We start from the raw sequence: 16,409 nt of genomic DNA, 5'->3' as shown, positions 1-16,409 counted from the left end.
GTTAGAGTTGGGTTGCTCAGTAGTATGTCCTGAGATCAGGAAGTGATGTTTCCCCATTAATTATGTTGAGCTGAAGCATATAGAGGGCTTTGCGCAGGGTATCTCTGTCCCAAAGCAGCGTGCATAGAGTACCGTCCAGTTTGTCAAAGAAGGTGTCGGGATGGGCAAGGGAGCATTTTCATGAACATTCTAGTGTTTTGGTAGGGTGATCCTCTTGATTAGGGAAGCTATACCCATGAGTGAAAGGGGCAAGCATTGCTATCCGTCTATGTGTGTCCGAAACTCATGGAAGACCGCTTCTAAGTTGTGCTGCAGAAACTGGGGCCAGTTGCATACAACCTCAATCCGAAGGTTCCAGAATCCCACGATTGTGACTGCTATATTCTGTGGGATCGGGATCAGTTTGTTCCAATCTCCATGCAGTACTAGTGGATTTTGTAACCTGCATAATTTTTTAAACGACCAAAAATGGATAGAGCCACTTGCAACAACATTGCAGGGTCAAGAAGATACAGCAGTTTGTCATCAATATACAGTGACACTTTCTCAGGCTCGCCCGCCACTTCTGGGAAAACCACAGTCCTCCCTTATATGCACCCAGGAAGTCAGCGGTTCCATACAGAGAGCAAAGAGCAGCAGGGATAGGGGACATCCCTGCCAAACCCCCATCCTTTCTTACAGTCTTTACATCTTTCCCAAAAATAATTCATAAAATTCTGTTACAGTAATTAAAAAGCTAGAACTTTGGTTGTGTTAATTTTTATATTCCAAGAACCCAGATAATACCATTACTACTCCAGATAGCCTCATCCCATGGGAGTATTCATGGTCTCTCGGTCCTTTGTCATAGATTATGATGGCCGTTCTCATTTTAACATCTACTAATAATAATTATTATAATTATTACAGTTATTTCACACTGCAGCACTTGCCTGGTCTCGGTGCACTGATGATAGGTGTTAATTGTAGGTTTAACTCCTCACAAGTCTATATATTGGAAAGTGTTGTCCCCAATTAGATAAGAGCTAAAGGGAAGACCTAGGATAACTGAATTGTGCTTGAAAACATAATAATATGAGTGTAAAATGAGCAGTAAAATTGTTTGTTTCATGACTGCCATATCACTTGGCAAGTATTTAAAGAGGGTAAGCAGTGTTTAATTGATGGCTTTGGTGGGCTCTGCTGGACTTATATCATTAGAAACAGTTGGAGACATAATACTTTTTATTTCAATGAATAACGTGTTTAATTATCAATCAATCAATCAGTGTATTTGTAGAGCGCACTACCTCCCGTGAGGGTCTCAAGACGCTGAGGGGAGGGGGGGTACTGCTACCGCTCAAATAGCCAGGTTTTGAGCCACTTCCGGAAAGTCAGCAGGTCTTTGGTCTGTCGTAGGGGCAAGGGAAGGGTGTTCCAGGTCTTGGTGGTGAGGTGGGAAAAGGATCTGCCTTCGGTAGTCGCTCCTCAGATGCGAGGGGGGGTGGCGAGGGCGAGGTCGGCTGAGCGGAGTTGGTGGGACGGCGTGTAGAAGGTGAGTCGTCTGTTGAGGTAGGCTGGACCGGTGTTGTGGAGCGCCTTGTGTGCGTGGTTGAGGAGCTTGAAGGTTATCCTGTTGTTGACGGGGAGCCAGTGTAGGTCTCTCAGAAGTGGAGTGATGTGCCTGTGACAGTGGGCATCGAGGATCAGGTGTGCAGAGGTGTTTTGTATGCGTTGCAGTTGCTTGAGGAGTTTCCATAGTCAAGTTTTCTGCTGACGAGGGCTTGGGTGACTGTTCTTCTTGTATCTGTGGGGATCCATCTGTAGATCATGCGGAGGGTGTTGAATCAGGATGAGGAGACGGCGCTGACTTGCTTGGTCATGGAGAGTGATGAGTTGAGGACGATGCCCAGGTTGCGTGCGTGGTTGGTGGGTGTTGGGGCTGCTCCCAGAGCGGTCGGCCACCAGGAGTGGTCCCAGGCTGAGGGGTCGGCGCCGAGGATGAGGACCTCCGTCTTATCTGAGTTCAACTTCAGTTTGCTGTTCCTCATCCATTCGGCGACGGCCTTCATTCCTTCATGGAGGTTGGATTTGGCGGTGAGGGGGTCCTTGGTGAGGGAGAGGATCAGTTGGGTGTCGTCAGCGGAGGAGATGATGTTGAGGTTGTGTAGCTGGGCGACGCAGGTGAGCGGGGCCATGTAGACGTTGAAGAATGTAGGGCTTAGGGACGAACCTTGGGGAACGCCACAGATGATGTTGGAGGCTTCGGAGCAGAAAGGGGGGAGGCGGACGCTCTGGGTTCTGCTGGAGATGAAGGAGGTGGTCCATTCCAGAGCTTTGTCCCGGATCCCTGCGTTGTGGAGGCGTGTGCGTAGGATGGGGTGGCAGATGGTGTCGAAGGCAGCCGAGAGGTCCAGGAGGATGAGGGCCCTGAGGTCGTTGGTGGCAGCGATGAGGGCAGTTTCGGTACTGTGGTTGCTGCGGAACCCTGACTGGGATGGGTCCAGGATGTTATTTTCTTCGAGGTAGTGGGTCAGTTGTCTGTTGACGATCTTCTAGATGACCTAGGCCAGGAATGGGAGCAGGGAGATGGGACGGAAGTTCTTGAGGTCTCTCGGGTCCGCCATGGGTTTCTTGAGTAGGGGTTTGATCTCAGCATGCTTCCAGCTCTCGGGGTAGGTCGCGGTAGGTCACAGTCGTGAAGGAGATGTTGACAACTTTGCGGAGGAGGGGTGCGATGGTGGCGCTTGCTTTGGTAAAGATGTGGTGCGGGCATGGGTCTGACGGAGATCCAGAGTGGATGGTGCCCATGGTTTTGATTGTGTCGTCTTCGTTCACGTTGGCCCAGACGAGCAGGGGGTTGTAGTTGAAGGTGGGTGGAGAGTCTGAGGAGTCGGTGATTGGCGGGTGGTCTGGCTGTTGAAGCTGTCATGGATGTCTGTGATCTTGTGGTGGGAGAAGGCGGCGAGGGGGTTGCACAGGTCTTGTGAAGGTGGGATGTCGTTTGTGCTGGAGCTGGGGTTGGAGAGTTCATTCACAATGTTGAAGAGCTCCTTGCTGTTGTGTGTGTTTTTGTCCAGGAGGTCTTTGAAGGAGGTTTTCTTGGCAGATCTGATGAGGTGATGGTGATTGCGAATGGCGTTCTTGAAGGCGGCATGGTTGTCCGGTGTCTGTTTTGAGGAGCCACTTTCTCTCCAGTTTCTGGCAGGTTTGCTTGGAGGCTCAAAGGTCCGAGGTGAACCAGCTGGCTCTCTTGTTGGCACCTCTGTTGGAAGCAATTTTGATTTCTTGTGCGTGGCCAGTAGCCTAGATGAAGGTTGGAGAGAGCCTTCCAGACAGCATTCTGAATTGCAGGGGTCTTTCAGAGAGTACTGCTGGTCTTTTGTATTGGGTCAGATTTTTAGGTGTAGACGGTAAAAGACATAGAACCCCTTTTGTAGAGAAAAGATAGTTATTGCCCCCTTCCTGAACCATTCTTACACTGAGGTTTTATCCCCTCCTGGCGTTCTAAGAGGTAGTTATTTTAGGAAGCCTCTCCATCTTGTAGTCCTTTATTTTGGATCTCCCCTAATGGGGATCTCCTATCCCCACTCCACATTCCAGCTGTCACTAAAGGACAAAGACCATGACTTAAATAGTCTTGGAGGAATATCCAAAAGCTAGAAACAACCTGAAATTAGTAATAGGGCCTGATTTGTGGATTAGAAAACCTCTGTATGCAAATTTGTTATAACTATGGGACAGCAATCACCAGGCTTTCTGTCAGGATTTCTCAGCAACCTGTAACAAATATCCCACACCAGTGGAGCACGAGAAAGGTCTCAGCACTCCCTGGTTGGGGTCACTGACTGCCAGCTCCCCTTGCCAGGTTTGTGAGCAGTAATTGAGAAAAAGTTCTCCACCCTGCCAGTAACAGTTGCTATGCAATCACCTTGAAGGAACGTGGCTCACTGCCTGTTGTACATGGGGAGTGGAGGTTTCTGAGCAGAAGAGAAAGGCTATGAAGAAGAGGAAGGAGTCGAGGAGGTAGGTGAGACAAGCATAACATTTGCCCACATCAGACCAGCAAGTACCTGCGCCACCAGGTATTGTGCTGAGGCCTTGTATCCTGGTCCTCCTGTAATGGCTTGGTGCTAAGAAAACTGTTTCATTCATAGAAACACCTGTGACTGCTTGGCGCTAGAATAAGCTTCCAACTCCAGTCGACTGTGGACCATTGCATACCCATGACCCGTAACACAGCTGTGACCCAGGGTGGGGTCTCAGAGCCAAAGATGCACATATGCACTCTAACCAGATACTTAAAGACCATCGATGGAGTCTGCGGACCTTTGACAAAGTGACAATGGCTGTTTCATTGAATCATTGTGCGAAAACACACAATGGAGAACAGCATTTCTCCCTAGCTGACCGATTACAGAGGAGTGGCATTGCTCCACAGATACTGGCACAACCAAGGTTGCTTGGGGACATGATAGGGGTCACAATATCTCTGACTATTTCAGGGACAGATAAAGGGGAGGCACAGGGGCATGACCGTGACCACACCTCTCTCATTTTAACAGTAACACAAGTGTAGCCCAGGCAGAGAGCACCTGTGTCCTTCAGCCTTTGGGCAGCCTGAATAGATTGTGCACTGATTTACTGTCCCACTACTTACAGAGAGGGTGTGGAAGTTACCCTACAACTGAACTAATCCTGCAGTGTTTAATAAGTTAATTGCTTCTTTTTGCCCTCCCCATTTTGTGCAGTAGTAAGATGCGTGTCAGAATAAAGTACTTTATATTTAAAAAAATACTGTTTGGAATATGGTTTATAGATTGTTATCCAATGTCTTCTTGTTTCTGCAACACACCACCTCCCTGAGTAAGCCTTGGGTGCTCGACCTAATTACTCTGACTGTTTAGTGGTAATTTTATGTGATTGGTGATTAGTTTTTGGTCCAGGGGGACAGTTACAGACACCAATGACAAATGTCTCTCATTGTCACAATTTGAGTCCAGTTAGCCTTGATTGACCTGGGCCACATATGCATGCACCTTTTCACTATAGGTTACTGTAAGTCACCCCTGTGGTAGGCCCTCTTATCCCAGAGGGCAGGGTGCAAGTATCTGTGTGTGTGAGGGCACCCCTGCACTAGCAGAGGTGCCCCCACGATCTCCAGTTCCATTTTCCTGGACTTCATGAGTGCTGGTCGCTATTTTATGCGTGTACTGGACAAAGGTCACTACCTATGTCCAGCTACATAATGGTAACTACAAACCTGGTCAGGTTTGGTATCAAACATGTCAGAATCATACTCCAGTAGTGTTGCAAGTATTGGAAGTACGATTCCATGCATCCTTAGAGAGCCACCAGCATTGCTCCTACCAGCCTTCTGGGGTTTTCCGGGCAGCCCAAGCTGCTGCCACCCCTCAGACAGGTTTCTGCCTTCCTGCTGCTTGATCAGCTCAAGCCCATGAAGACAGAACAAAGGATTTCCTTTGGGAGGGGGGTGGTGTAACACCCTCTCCCTTTGGAAATCGGTGTTACTTGGCTTGGGACGGGTAGCCTCCCCAAACCACTGGTACATAAACCAGTCTACACCAGTTCGGGAACCCCCAGTTGCTGCTCTGGTGCGAAACTGGACAATGACAAGGGGAGTGACCACTCCCCTGTCCATCACCACCCAAAGGGGGGGTGCCTAGAGCTCCTCCAGAGGGTCCCTTGATTTTTCCATCTTGAATCCAAGGTGGGCAAAGGCCTCTGGTAGCATCTGAGTGAACAGGTCAGGCAGGTGACGTCAGAGCCCCTCATAGGTGGTCACCTAGCTAGATGACCAGTCACCCCTTCAGGGTTATTTAGGGTCTTCCTCTGGGTTGGGTCCTCAGATTCAGCTTGCAAATTTCCAGCAGGACTCCTCTGCAACCTCTGCTTCCACTTCTGTTCACTGGAACTCTGACTGGACCCTTCAGGAACCGACAATCTGCATCCACAACGACATTGTTCCCACGACTCCTTCCAGCTTCTGCAACATTTCCCCAGCTGTGCATCCTTTGAGGGTGGCAAGTCTTCAGTTTGCATGAAAAGAAAGAAGGAATCTCCCTTGGAGTGAAGGAGTCACTCCCCTGCATCTGCAACGACAACCGGTCGCGTGCGTCCTCTCTCCTGCAACTCTGCATGGATCCTGCAACACAGATGGTGGTCCCCTTGGTCCCCTCTACCAGGTGTCCAACTTTGGAGGTGGTGAGTCTATGCGTCAGTCTATGTAGTAGAGTACCGCTGTGCATCGTGACTCTTGCAGCTACCAAGCCTTGTTGTCTCTTCTTCCGAGGGATCTTCAGGCTCTGTGTAGCACTGGCCTCCAGCACTCTCCCCTGCAACACGTGGTCTCCCGACTGCTGCTCCAGCGACATGGACTCTTTTCCAGGTGTGCTAAGTGGGCCTGACTGCGACTCCTGTGCCTGCTGCCTGTGAGTTGCCTGTGGGGGCTGCATCCACGGCTTCTTGCTCTCCTGACTGCTGGGGGACGCCTGTGACTCCTTGGGTTGAGTCCCCTCGGACTTTCCTAGTCCCTGGCAGCTTTGCAAATCTCCTTCTGCAACTTTTTCCTTTGCCAAGGTTTGTTGGTAGTTTTTCCATACCGCGAATGGACTGCAACTCTTCCTCCGATGTGGGACATCAACTGCATCACTTCTGGAACTCTTCCTCTGCTCCTGTGCTACATAGCCGACTCCTGGACTTCACTGTAGACCTGGTCCTACCTCTCCAGAAGGATGCGTAGTGGCTCTTGCCCCAACCGGACACTCCTACTGAAAATGGACTTGGTCCCCTTCATTTGCAGGTCCTCTTCTGTCTGGATCCATCTTCTGTTTCTTGCAGTCTTGCTTGGGTCTTGCACAGTCGTTTTCCAAAGTTTCTCTATGGGTTTGGGAAAAAACAAGTACTTACGTCTTCTCTCCTGGTCGCTGGGGGGCACTCTGGTACTTACCTTTTGGGGTTCCTTGTTCCTCCAGCTGCCCTCTACAGATTCCACTTACCTGGGAGGGGGTCCATCATTTTCATTCCATGTTTTTTAGCAAATGGTTTGGGCTCCCCCTAGGGTCACTATTGTTATTGCACTGTTTTCTATTGCTTTTATGCTCATTTCTGACAACTAATGTTTATATAACAGTGTGTTTACTCACCTGCTACTATAGTATTGCCTATATTCTCTTAGTATTTGTGTCACTAAAATAAAGCACCTTTATTTTTGAAACACTGTGTGGTTCTTTCATGTGTGTTAGTGCTGTGTAACTATAAGTGGTATTGCATGAGCTTTGCATGTCTCCTACATAAGCCTTGGCTGCTCATCCACAGCTACCTCTAGAGACCCTGGTTTCCTAGACACTGACTACTCCTCACTAATAAGGGATACCTGGTATAGGGTGATAACACCACAGGTGCTTACCACACACCAGGCCAGCTTATTACAGAAAGCACCTCTCCGGTCACTCGTGTAAAACAGCAACACTTCCCAAATAGAAAGAAAATTGAACACTCTTCCAACCGAACATTCCCTCACAGTGTAGGGTGCAATCCATTGATAATGTGCCTTGACTCCTTGTAATGGCGGCGTGATGCACTATATAAATGCAACAATGCAAAAAAATTAGACTTCCCCCACACATACACTGAGGTAAAAAACTGTTTACCTTATTGTGCTTGGGTGTTTACGATGGGGAGGCCAATAGGCACCTCTCCCTTAAGCTGACAAGATCACAGGCCTTCTCAGTAGATCACATAGCCACCAATGCCAGCCTATGGAGTCCGACTAGAGAGGGCAGTAGCCACATAACAAGGGGTACACAATTCTTGACCACTTTACGTGGATGGCTGTTCTGGGGTCTCGATCTGGCACCCAAGGATATCCCTAAGTGAGCTTGCAGGTTGTCAGTCTCAGTGGGGGATAAAAGAGAAGCTGGCAGTCTGGTCTGGAAGGCAGAACAGGGGATAGCAGCATGCAAAGGGTTTTCCATACCAACATCCAGAGCAATACTCCAAGAATACAACTACTCATGGAACCTAAATGGTTTTGAAGGGTCCAACTTGAGCTAAAAAAGACATTTTAATATCTCAGTGGTCTGAAGATACTCAGTAGGTACCGAGGGAAAGAATGGGCAAGCATCAGACTCAATATTATAAAAATTGTTGTTACGCCATTATATGAAACGCACTGATCCTTTTCAGGTTAAGCAAATAAATAATAGGGCAGTACCTTTTCCTCCAGATAGGGACCTGCGTGATTGCAATAATTACAACACATTCTTACTCCTGGATTTAACAGCGAATTCATGATTATTCTGACATACAGGTCTACACGATCCATGCACCAGAAGGATCAGTGAATACATCTGAAGTCTCTGAAATGTATTGCATTTTAAGAATAATAAAATCAAACAAAGCCACAATAGAAATGTGTACAAGGATTTGCATTAGTGTCATGAAATCATAATTGGCATTGTAAGCAGAATGTAAACAAAACATTTTTGTACGTGGTGACATTACCGTGCAAAGTAACACCTGAGTGCTGAAGTGCATAAGGTACAGTGAAGTGAACCACCCAGGCTGAACTAATTGCTCCAAAGCCATGATATGATAAATGTCCAATAGCCTCATTAGCTATTGAAGCAGCAACAACACATGAAGACTGTGGCCGGGTTTCATTGAGGCAGAAAGAAATCTACTCTGAACAAAAAAGTGGGCTGATGAGCTACACCCCATACCCGGAAGAGCACATTTCCTGAAGGGGACCTGGAATATATGCAGCTTGGTATGTGTAGCCTGGGCAAAAACTTACTTCCCCAAGGAAAGCCACCATCTTGTTCATTATGCACATGAAATCCAAGTTGACCTCACTGTTCACCAACCACCCTCAAAACAAAAACATCACACATACACACCCTTTAAGCATGTGCCCACATAATGTTGATTCACCCCAGTCGTGGAATCCAGAGAGACCTTTAACAGAGATGTCGCAGGGCATCAAGTGAGAGACCCCTGTTCCGCTAGAATGCATTTCTGCTGCCACAATTGTCATTCACTTCACAACATGGGTTTTGATGGAGCAGTAGCCACCTTGCTTTAGAAGGGAGTACACTTTGAGTTCCCCAAGACATTGTACCCTAGCCCTATAATGAATAGAAAAGTAAAACGAGCATTTGCAATCGGACTCGCATGTGTTCCAGTTAGAGCTATTGGCTTGGTAAATTCCTAACTGGACTTTTCTTGCCATATAAATTGAAAATGAAATGTAAAAAATTAGTTGACAAAAGCGAGCCAATTCAAAGCACCATGGCCGCCATGAGCATGTGCGCAAAGAAGAAACACAAAAAGAAGTTCGCTCACAGTCAAACATACAGGCAATCGTTTAATTATCCATGTAACAGAGTCAGTCTAAAAGGCGATAACAAAACCTCCACAAGGAGGGACAAAAGTAAGCATTTATCAGTGATAACAAAGGATCTTTGAAAGGCAAGCCCACAAATGAATGAAAGTGATGGGCGTGATTAAAAGTCCACAATGCTAACAGGTCAAAGCGCTTGTGCTCGACCTAAAGATGACCGATCTCCATTCAACTTGTAGGATTGTTGATATCACTGGAGAAAAAAACACAGGGTTAAAAAGAAATAGAATAGATGGCAGGTGGTCAACAAAGCTTTGTAAACTATGCAGAGAGCTTTCTTCCCATCAAGGACTCTGTACTTAAATTGATGGATCAAACCAATTTGGGTTGGGTAACGTATGGCCTGCAAGTAGCAACACATTCACAAAGACTGCCTAAAGGTATTGCATATGCTCTCAGCAATACAACATGGGTGTGCTTCCTGCCAGTGATGGTCAGTAACTGTGGACCTGGGATCAGTGGTGGCAGGGGAAGTGCGGGATGATAGGTGGTATCATATGGTAGGTGCCTCTGGATGGTAGAATTATCCAAGTGCCGCAAATAATACCACGCTGAAAAGGCCAGCATGGTATACACCGCTAGAAACCCATTGACTTAAGGCACATTGGGAAGTCGGGTATGGCTGTGACTGAGCAAGTATAGGGACGGCCTACAATTGTGGGAGATAGGGGAATAGACTCTGCAGATGGTGATCTGGGCTGTCTGGAGAAGGTTGGTGGTCGGGCAATTTGAACATGGTGTGTAGCTAAAGGAGTCCATTGATGCAGGCGGATTTGGGATGATTTGCAGCAGGGGAGTCAACAAATGTTTTTTGTTTAGGAAATTTGGACAGTATCCGTCACTGGGGGAGTCAAGGGATTGTTAGCCCACTGAGAGTCTGGAAATTACAGTGGCCTGAAAGCCTGGATACCAACTGCGGTTCTCTGTACGCTATGCAGTTTGCAAAGTTGGAAATAAGCTACAGAGCATAAGAGTGAAAATGGATGGCATGTTTGTAAGCTCAGTGAAGTTCTGTAGCCTTGGTGATGGAATTCAAGCCTTCTCACCAAAGCGAGTAACTGGTAAAGTTTGGCAGCTAGAAATGCTGGAGACTGTCATGGGGCTATGAATGATCATTAGCTGGGAGTGGCAGCTGTGGGACCCCCATATGGTTGGTGGCTGGTAAGTCTTGATTAAGTTTGTGATCAGTGAAGCTAGGGATGGATGGTGACTGTGAGCTTGCCTTTTTAGAAACAGTCATCACTGTAATAGAAGGAAAAGAGTCTGCTGTGAGGTAATGCGCAAGGACTATGATTATCCTTTTCCTTTTGTTTGTAGCTTGTATAAACCAGAAGTATTAAATAAAATTTCTCTTAGGAAATCTAAAATATTGCAGTTGGAAAAGGATTTCAAAATATCGGTGAAAACAGAAAGGTGGCAGTCATTATGGGGCTGTAGATAACTGGAGTAGGGCGCCTGTTAGGTTTTTACTTGCAAAATTTGAGTTGTTGAAAATTGCATGTATGCAGCAGCCAAAGATTGAAAATTGAGTTGCAACTCTGTTTGTATCTCACTCTTTACTTTTCAATTCCTTAGAATTCGCAAAAGACTGGGTGTGAAAGAAGGTTACCCCTTGTGTGAATCACATTGATATGTATCACTCATTTGTGGTTGCAAATCGTTAAGTGGATGCCAAACCCCTTCAAAGGGGTGGGATCCATTTGCGAGGTGGAAGCCACTTTCAGGATGTTACTTGCCAATATCCAAGTGAGCCAGTTGTTCCAAGCAACTGCAGGGTTCCACTCACCTCACAAGGTTATTTCACATAATTCCTATAATGGCTTTCTTTTTCACATTGTATCTCTTTACTTTGAGGTACCGGGGCTGACATGCTGGCATTCTGTAAATCGAAAAGCAGAGATTGAAATATGTTGTCCTTCTCAGGCCCCACTCATTGCAGTCACCGTTCTTGAGTAGTATTTTCAGAAGAAACCCTACCTCAATAAAATGCATGAGACAGTTTTTTTACAAAATCTGCTTAATGCCTATTTTACATTGCAACAGATTAATACAGAACAGTACAAAATAACTTTTAGAGCACAAAGCAAAAACACCAATTGCGCTGAGATGCAACCTTTAATACACCAGGACCCAAGTTATGGTTAGCTTTCCATCATGCACCCACTTTTATTGCAACGTTATTTTTATATGTCCTAGTTTCAGATGATTTGTACACCTTAGTTCAACACTGCTAAAATACTAGCTAAAATAATCTTAAGCAGGGTTCTACCCGACGTGTCGTGTTAGGTCCTACCAGACCAATCCAGCTTTGTCTCAGGCAAGTCCACACCTCATTACCTACGAACACTCTTTTCCGATTAATGCAGCCGCAGTCTTTTTGGACTTGCTAAAGTGTTTGACTCCTTAGATTAGAATTTCCTCTTTACTGTGTTGGACAGATTTGAAATGGGGGCAGGCCTCTTTAATTGGGCACAAGCCATGTGGCGACGACAAAAGTTAGAAGCAGTATCTCGAATTCTATACAAGTAGCCAGGGGCACAGGGCAGGGCTGCCCCGCTCTCTCCACTGGTTTTCGGAGTTGCATCTGAACCTCTGATTTAGCTTGCTTAGAGAATTGCACTCTCAACTGGAGGACATTTCGGCACATGCAAAGTTCTGATTACTCTGTATGCTGATGATATTTTGTTTTTAAGAACCCAGAGTGTAATTTAAAGCCCACCGCCCCCACTAACGCCCATCTATGAAACTACCCAAGAGTGATTTCCCCTTGAAATAGCAAGAAACCTTTGTAAGATACCTGGATATGCAATTCCATCAAGAGGGAAGTAATTGGAGACAATTATAGTGAGTTATTGAACAAAATCTCAATGCAAGTAGACACTCGCTCTTGATGGTTGGGCACAGTTATGAAAATGACAGTACTTCCAAAACTATTATACCTCTTTCAGAATATTCTAACATCGCTGCCTCGACATTCTTTGAACGGTTACAGCCAAACTTGGTGCGACTGGATCGGACAGGAAAGCAACCGAAATGTACCTTGCAAAAACTGGGGCTATTCTACAGAGCTGCTAATTTTGAACTATACAGGCTATATCCCAGTGTGCATTCTGCTGGTTCAGTTTTGCTCATCCCACAGTTGTAGTGGAAAATTATATAATTAGCCGCCTTCACTTGTTCACAGTGCCCACAGTCCCCATGAGAATACCACTAACTGAGATAAACACTGTGGCCTGAACTAATTGGACGTGGCACAGAGTATCTATATGCAGAGGAGCAGACAAAATACATTCACCTTTGCTCCCTCTGGAGAAAAACCTAGTGTTACTGCCTATTTCAAAGCTAAAGTTTATGACTCAACTCCATAACAGGCCAATGTACAAGATGGGAGATAAATCCAGAGAAAAGTTAGTCTACAAAGCTTTAAAGCTTAAACTGAACCCCCATTAGACATTTTTCTTTACTAAAGATTGAAAAACACTGTGTCAGAGGTGGACCCAACACCCTGCACAAGTCCCTGGAAAAGCTGCTGTTTTCCTTGATAATATATAAAACTCACACTGTGAAGGCTTGCATCTAACATGTTGACCATGTTGGTTGGGACTCAAGGAAATTGTAGGAGATTGGAAAGCAAACGGAAGGCAGACCTGGGTGCCAAAATCAGGCACACAAACTAAGAAAGTGTTCCTAAATGTCAGGCACATGCCGCTGCTCTATAAATGTTTACACAGAAGCTACTAGAAGCCCACTGAATCTGATGAATGTTGTTCTTGAGTCCAAGGGATAGTAAAGGAGGTCTAGAGCTCCTAGTACAGACTTCGTTCACTTCTCATTGCATTGCCAGCACATCAAGGGCTACTGGTCTGACATAAAACGAGAATTGTCCAAAACTATAAACTCTGACTTGCAGCAAACCCTCTGGAGGTGTTAATGATGTATGTGGGAGACACCCCTAAATTATACAGGAAATATAGAGCGCTGGCCGTCTTATTAGCTAAGTGGGGAGCAGGAGGAGAAAAAAGCTTAGCCACAAATTAGATGATTGTATTGAAGATCTCATTATGTGTAGTAATACAACAAAATTGTGTGCTTCCTTTCTTCCCTACATGTCTAGACCCAGATGTATTTGGCGCCCACTAAAAGCGTATCTACTTTTCTGAGAGGATGAGGTTGGAACAGTGGATAGCTGCTTCCCACAACAAGGCTAGAGTAACTATATATTAGGTTGTAATGATGCTATTGGTGTGGCGTGTAAAACATCGAAAGAAAATGTTGCACTCTAAAGTTGATTGTATTGTGTACAACTGAAGGCCTGTGTGCGCTACAGGCATTTTCTGATGTCGGAATGATTGCACACTGTTAGAATAAAATGAAAAATAGTTATAAAGAAACATTGGAATGATGTCGTCTTCTCTTGCACTTGTGCAAAACAGAAGATTACACATGCACTCTCTACAAGAATGCCTTTCCAGGCTGTTGTCACTGCTAATTGACTATACCTAGTGTTGGCAGAGTTCAGTGTTCAGCACAGTCTGAAACTATGGGACAAGAACAACTTATTACTGTGCATGCTGTTAGTAGACCGTAAGCCACAGGTGACTGTCAGTACAAATACTCTCCCATTGGCTGGATAGCTCACATAAGCAACTTAACATATCAGGGCTGATGATTAGATCTCCGAGAGTTCATAGAAAATTTCCAACTAAGTGTTTCTCATCAGAGCTGACTGTATGACCACTATGTACTACATACAAAGACCGGAGTACCCAGTCGGTGTAATCCCCCCTCCCACCAACTCCCCCTCTCTCGACAATATGTCATTGGGAAAGTTATCACCAAGTATCCTATTTGGCGGAACATCTCCCAGAGTAGACAATAATTTTGTGACCTTCAAAAGCAGTCCTCAGCAAGTTCATGAATGGAAGATCCACCAAGTATCCAAACATTATTTTCAACGTTGGGGATCTCCAACAATTGACCTATTTGCCACTCCGGAAAATACACAGTGCCAAAATTTCCCCACAGGGACCTTCACATGATATTCCTTGGGAATGCCATATGGATTAGTTAGTACAGAACATTTGCTTAGGTTCTCTCTCTCCCCCACCTCCCCAACAACTGTTTCAGTAAGTAATGAAGAAAATGTGGCAAGTGCCAATAAAATTGGTTATCACACCCGAAAGTGGACTTGACCGCTGTAGTTCTTCCTACTTTTAGAAATGTCAGTTTACCCTCAGGAAAAGTTACAACTTCCACCAGATATGCTCACAGGGCATCAAGGGAGAGTATTACACTCCAAATTCACGGTGCTCAACCTTGCGATTTGGTAGCAGAGATCTTATATTTTTGGGTATTTACAGGCCCTGAGGAATTCATGCTCATACCACAAAAGACTAGGAAACCTTCCACATGAGCCAGTTATATAGCTAAATCAAAGAGATTTGTACATTACTGTAGCAACCTTTTTCAGTCACAGTACAACATATTATTTCATACTTGTTGCATCTTCTTGACTAGTCATCAGTACGGATAGACTTAAGGGTCTATAACTGTGTACCTCCGAAATAAAGGTCACAATCTATTTTTTAAATTCCTATAGTTAAAACATATATGGAGGATCTTAAAAAAAACCTGCAATAGATCACCTCCATATGGCAATCTGGCACTGAGGTAATTACAATATCCAGGGCACAAATGCACACTTTGATAAACTCGGGAGTCTACAGGTTTACTAGCGGACTTTGGTGCCCCTGCTGAGGGATTATACCAAGCGTACTGGCTTTCAGTCTGTTTGGAGTAGTAGAGGAATTGGAAGCTCCCTTTATCTTACCAGACCCTGTTAAAGGGAGTAAGTGGACCTGCTAGACCGTTAATGATGGAGGGTGGATGATGCCAGGGAATGGATTTGAGGGGTGAGAGAGAAAATTAAGATTTTTACTATTTGAAATTTGTTTTCTCCTTGGTGATATGAGATTCTGGCAGCACCATTGCTAGGGGGAACAAACTCCCTTGCAAGACTTAGTTTGTAGGTCTTGCCTACTAGGCTGCACATTCACGGTCTGTTGGAACACATATTGTGGGCTTGGAGCTTGCCCATTGTTAACCATTCGTTAGTTTTATTGTCTGTCTCATTTGCCTGTTTCTTATTTCTATCCCATCTTGTGTTTGTCACTCCCATGGAGCATAGCCTCTTTACCACCTCTTTTGATCGTCTGTCTTCTATGCTTCCACTGCTTGCTTTTCATGGGCTACTTTTTTTCTTTTTCGGTTAAGCCTTCCATGAAAGTGCATGTTTTTGCAGCTATCTCCCTTGTGTACCTCTCTCCTCCTGTATTCTGTTATCCATGTGCTTTTCCCCGCTCCTGCCATGTTGCCACCCACCCTTGTGTTCTCCCTCCCCACCCCTTCACATTCTCATCTGTGTCCTTCCCCTGCCTGCTCCCCTTTGGCCTCTCGCCTGTTGCTTTTCTTCCTCAACCCCGCCATCTGTGTGGCTTCCCCTACAAGCACCCTTTTCTCTCGCCTGTTGCTTCTCCTCCCAACTGTTGTACTCCCCTCTTGCCTGCCCGCTTGTGTGCTTCGCCGCCGCCCGCTCCATGTTGTTCTCTCACCTGTTGCTTCACTACCCATGCCCTCTTCCCTCCCGTTGCTTCTCCGCCCCACCTCTGCACTACCTACCCATTGCCTGCTTGCCTGTGTGCCTGTCCCACACCGCTCCATTTTGCTCATCACCTGTTTCTTCTTAACCCTCCCACCACGCACTCCGTGTTGCTTCTGAAAGCTTACCCTATCTTGGCCCACCCGAGTTCCTTCCAGAGAGAACAAAATACCTGCATCATTTTGTAGACATGCTTGGTGCGCACTCCTTCCAAATAACTTGACTCCCTGCGTCAAAGTCTTTTTAAAATGTTTCTGCCAAGCTTCCCTGCATCGGGGATGCCATGCAGCATGGCTAAAAACCAATAGCAAAGTCAGGCAGTCCAAAAGGCGAGACCTATTACCTTTG

General features: G+C 45.9%; 1 protein-coding gene across 2 annotated transcripts in view; it reads left to right on the top strand.

Annotated features, from left to right (window-relative positions):
• PCMTD2 (protein-L-isoaspartate (D-aspartate) O-methyltransferase domain containing 2) overlaps positions 1 to 16,409 on the top strand; it is a 115,880-nt gene that overhangs the window by 18,141 nt on the left and 81,330 nt on the right. The gene's annotated exons all lie outside the window — the stretch shown is intronic.

The sequence above is a fragment of the Pleurodeles waltl genome, chromosome 7 (assembly GCF_031143425.1).
Source record: "Pleurodeles waltl isolate 20211129_DDA chromosome 7, aPleWal1.hap1.20221129, whole genome shotgun sequence".
Classification (NCBI taxonomy): domain Eukaryota; kingdom Metazoa; phylum Chordata; class Amphibia; order Caudata; family Salamandridae; genus Pleurodeles; species Pleurodeles waltl.
This window is presented reverse-complemented; position numbering and strand designations above follow the sequence as displayed.